Genomic DNA, 5,191 nt, shown 5'->3' with positions numbered 1-5,191 from the left:
CGTTTTGTATTAATGGTCTGCACACAGTGCTCTGCACACAGTAAGCGCTCAAAAAATATGATTGAATGGTCAAATCACAGAATGACTCAGGGGAACGGGTGACGAGCCGGTCGTCAGTCACCACGGGAGCCATGCCATCTGGCTCTAATAATTAATGATGCTATTTATTAAGCGCTTACTATATGCGAAGCACTGTTCTAAGCGCCAGGGAGGTTACAAGGTGATCAGGTTGTCCCACAGGGGGCTCACCGTCTTCATCCCCATTTTACAGATGCCCAGAGGCCCAGAGAAGTAAATTATAACTGAGGCCCAGAGAAGTAAAGTGACTTGCCCAAAGTCACACAGCTGACAATTGGCAGAGCCGGGATTCGAACCCCTGACCTCTGACTCCAAAGCCCGGGCTCTTGCCACTGAGCCACGCTGCTTCATCGTATGGGCTCAGATCAGAGAGGTCAATCCCCAGGGAGTATCCGGATGGGAAGGCACACAAATCGGGATACTCATATCCAGGGGATTCATTCATTCAGTCGCATTTATTATAATGATGGTGTTTATTAAGCGCTTACTATGTGCAAAGCACTGTTCTAAGTGCTGGGGAGGTTACAAGGTGATCAGGTTGTCCCACAGGGGGCTCACAGTTTTAACCCCCATTTTACAGCTGAGGTAACTGAGGCACAGAGAAGTTAAGTGACTTGCCCAAAAAGTCACACAGCTGACAAGTGGCGGAGCCGGGATTTGAACCCACAACCTCTGACTCCAAAGCCCGGGCTCTTTCCACTGAGCCATGCTGCTTCTCTAGCCACATTGCTTCTTATTTATTGAGTGCTTACTGTGTGCAGAGCACTGTACTAAGAGCTTGGGAAATCCAAGTTGGCACCATATAGACACGGTCCCCACCCAACAGCGGGCTCACAGTCTAGAAGGGGGAGACAGACAACAAAACAAAACATATTAACAAAATAAAATAAATAGAATAAATATGTATAAATAAATAAAGAGTAATAAATATGTACAAACATATATACAGGTGCTGTGGGGAGGGGAAGGAGGTAAGGTAGGGGGAGGGGGAGGGGGAAGAGGGGGAGAGGAAGGAGGGGAGACTTCAGGGGGGACGGGAGTCACTGGATTTTGGTCCCAGGGTCCACAGGGGACAAAATCGGGACCTGCATTTTGAGCCGGGGGCATATTCATTCATTCGTTCAATCGCATTTATTGAGCGCTTACTGTGTGCAAAGCACTGGACTAAGCGCTTGGGAAGTCCAAGTTGACAACATATAGAGACGGTCCCTACCCAACAACGGGCTCACAGTCTAGAAGGGCCTATTCCCCAGGGCCGGCAGCGAACCGGGTCTGGTTTTATTCGGAAGGCAGGAATGTCCACCTTGTTTGTTCCAACACCACAGTTGCGGACAATCCCTCTTAAAGTGACCTTCCTGATGACAATAAAAGCAACATCCCGCGGATCCAGGCGTGCCCACACCCGAGACTTTAGCGGCGTTAGTGGATTTTATATTCTGAACATGGCACGCGATCTCCCTCAGTTCGGGCAGAGGTTCTGCCGCCCATCCGGGAATACACTTATCAAAATAATCAGCAAATCTTCCCTGTTTCGCAAAAGCAGTGGCCAGAGCCCTAGCATCTCTTCCGTTCTCCAGGTTTAATCGTACTAACATCTCAGCTCCGTCAGCCGGGAAAAAAAATGTATTGGAAGTCTCTCCTTCCTCCTGGATCAGTCCATGAAAGGAGTCCCAGTCGGGCTGTTTACGGCCCAATTCTTGGATGGCAGCCAAGAGGGTCTGCTGTGCCCGGTTAAGGAGAGTCCAATCCATCTTCACATTTAAGATGTGCCTGGAATGCCCTCCCTCTGCCCATCTGCCAAGCTAGCTCTCTTCCTCCCTTCAAGGCCCTGCTGAGAGCTCACCTCCTCCAGGAGGCCTTCCCACACTGAGCCCCTTCCTTCCTCTCCCCCTCTCCATCCTCCCCATCTTACCTCCTTCCCTTCCCCACAGCACCTGTATAGATGGATATATGTTTGTACAGATTTATTACTCTATTTATTTATTTATTTATTTTACTTGTACATATCTATTCTATTTATTTTATTTTGTTAGTATGCTTGGTTTTGTTCTCTGTCTCCCCCTTTTAGACTGTGAGCCCAATGTTGGGTAGGGATTGTCTCTATATGTTGCCAATTTGTACTTCCCAAGCGCTTAGTACAGTGCTCTGCACATAGTAAGCGCTCAATAAATGTGATTGATGATGATTGATGATTTAAGTTCCAATCAAATTCAGTTGCCGGCCACGCCGCATGAGGCGGACCATCGCCCCCTCCTACCTCCCCTCCTTTCTCTCCTTCTCCAGCCCAGCCCGCACCCTCCGCTCCTCCGCCGCTAATCTCCTCCCCGTTAGGCCTCGTTTTCGCCTGTCCCGCCATCGACCCCCGGCCCACGTCCTACCCCGGGCCCGGAATGCCCCCAATCCCTCTGCAGCATCCGCCAAGCTCGCTCTCTTCCTCCCTTCAAGGCCCTGCTGAGAGCTCACCTCCTCCAGGAGGCCTTCCCACACTCAGCCCCTTCCTTCCTCTCCCGCTCGTCCCCCTCCCCATCCCCCCCATCTCACCTCCTTCCCTTCCCCACAGCACCTGTATATATGTAGATATGTTTGTACATATTTATTACTCTATTTATTTATTTATTTTCCTTGTACATATCTATGCTATTTATTTTATTTTGTTAGTGTGTTTGATTTTGTCTCCCCCTTTTAGACTGTGAGCCCACTGTTGGGTAGGGACCGTCTCTATATGTCGCCAACTTGTACTTCCCAAAAGCTTCGTACAGTATTCTGCACACAGTAAGCACTCAATAAATACGATTGATTGATTGATTGATTGATTGACAGCCAGAGCCCTGAGACGGGAGTGGCTCAGTGGAAAGAGCCCGGGCTTTGGAGTCAGAGGTCATGGCTTCAAATCCCGGCTCTGCCAATTGTCAGCTGTGTGACTTTGGGCAAGTCACTTCACTTCTCCGGGCCTCAGTTGCCTCATCTGCAAAAATGGGGAGTAATAATAATAATGATGATGGCATTTATTAAGTGCTTATTCTGTGCAAAGCACAGTACTAAGCGCTGGAGAGGTTACAAGGTGATCAGGTTGTCCCACGGGGGGCTCCTAGTCTTCATCCCCATTTTACAGATGAGGTAACTGAGGCCCGGAGAAGTGAAGTGACTTGCCCAAAGTCACACAGCTGACAGTTGGCGGAGCTGGGATTTGAACCCATGACCTCTGACTCCAAAGCCCGGGCTCTTTCCACTGAGCCACGCTGCTTCTCGTTCATTCTCATTCATTCAATTGCATTTATGGGGAGCTTATTTTGTGCAGCACACTGTACTAAGCGTTTGGGAGAGGATGATAGAATAATAAACAGACACCTTCCCTGCCCACAGACGCTTGCGAGAAGTGAAGTGACTTGCCCAAAGTCACACAGCCGACAATTGGTGGAGCCGGGATTTGAACCCATGACCTCTGACTCCAAAGCTCAAGCTCTTTCCACTGTGCCACGCTGCTTCTCGTAAGATTAAGACTGGGAGCCCCCCGTGGGACAACCTGATCACCTTGAAACCTCCCCAGCGCTTAGAACAGTGCTTTGCACATAGTAAGCGCCTAATAAATGCCATCATTATTATTATTATTATAATTAAAATGGGGATGAAGACTGTGAGCCCCACATGGGACAACCTGATCACCTTGTAACTTCCAAAGTGCTTTGCACATAGTAAGTGCTTAATAAATGCCATTATTATGTGTGACTTTGGGCAAGTCACTTAACTTCTCTCTGCCTCAGTGACCTCATCTGTAAAATGGAGATGAAGCCTGTGAGCCCCACGTGGGACAATCTGATCACCTTGTATCCTCTCCAGCGCTTAGAACAGTGCTTTGCACATAGTAAGAGCTTAACAAATGTCATCATTATTATTATCAGAAGTGAAAAACGCTTCGAGCAACCCCTCGACATCCGCCCAAGTAGGGAGATGGGTTCTGAAAATTCCCAGAACCCTTCGATACACTTCCCGCGGATTTTTCCGGAAGGGCGGAGTATTCTGCCAGCCAGGTTTGCAGGGTTTGGGACCCAAAAGGGACATGAGGCCTTACCGCTTCCCCTCGAATGGTCCCATCTTGGGCTGGGAACTGCTGCCGATTCACGCGAAAAAGCGATACCGGAGGTGAATAAGGCGGGGGAATAGGAACTGAGGTAACTGAGGAACTGAGGTGATTAGAGAAGAAGCGTGGCTCAGTGGAAAGAGCATGAGCTTTGGAGTCAGAGGTCACGGGTTCAAATCCTGGCTCCACCAATTGTCAGCTGTGTGACTTTGGGCAAGTCACTTCACTTCTCTGTGCCTCAGTTACCTCATCTGTAAAATGGATATTAAGACTGTGAGCCCCCAGTGGGACAACCTGCTCACCTTGTAAACTCCCCAGTGCGTAGAACAGTGCTTTGCACATAGTAAGCGCTTAACAAATGCCATTATTACTATTATTATTATTATTATTACCCATCGGGTCCGCTGAGTGGGGCTGCGGACTCGGGACCGAAGGCAACACGGTTGTCGATGTTGCTACTTCAGTCTGAGAGAATCGGGTCTCACTCATTTCAGCCCAACAATCCCAATCGCAGATTTCTCCATATGTTGCCAACTTGTACTTCCCCAGCGCTTAGTCCAGTGCTCTGCACACAGTAAGCGCTCAATAAATACGATTGATTGATTGATTGATTTCATCGGACCGGGAACAGAATAGAACATCCGGGAGTTGGCGAAGAGCTTGAGGATCAAAAGACACTCCCTCGGGCCAGAAATAATGACCCCGGAGGTCTCGGAACTGAGTCCAGACCTCGTGACACCCTGCAAGTTGTCTTTTGGACATTCCTTTAATAATAATAATAATCATTCATTCATTCATTCATTCAATCGCATTTATTGAGCGCTCACTGTGTGCAGAGCACTGTACTAAGCGCTTGGGAAGTCCAAGTTGGCAACATATACAGACAGTCCCTACTCAACAGTGGGCTCGCAGTCTAGAAGGGGGAGACGGAGAACAAAACAAAACATATTAACAAAATAAATAGAATAAATATGTACAAATAAAATAGATAAATAAATAGAGTAATAAACCTGTACAAACATATATACATATATA

This window comes from Tachyglossus aculeatus, chromosome 1, assembly GCF_015852505.1.
Source record: "Tachyglossus aculeatus isolate mTacAcu1 chromosome 1, mTacAcu1.pri, whole genome shotgun sequence".
In the NCBI taxonomy this organism is placed as follows: domain Eukaryota; kingdom Metazoa; phylum Chordata; class Mammalia; order Monotremata; family Tachyglossidae; genus Tachyglossus; species Tachyglossus aculeatus.
The sequence above is the reverse complement of the archived record's forward strand: the minus strand, read 5'-3'. Positions refer to the sequence as shown.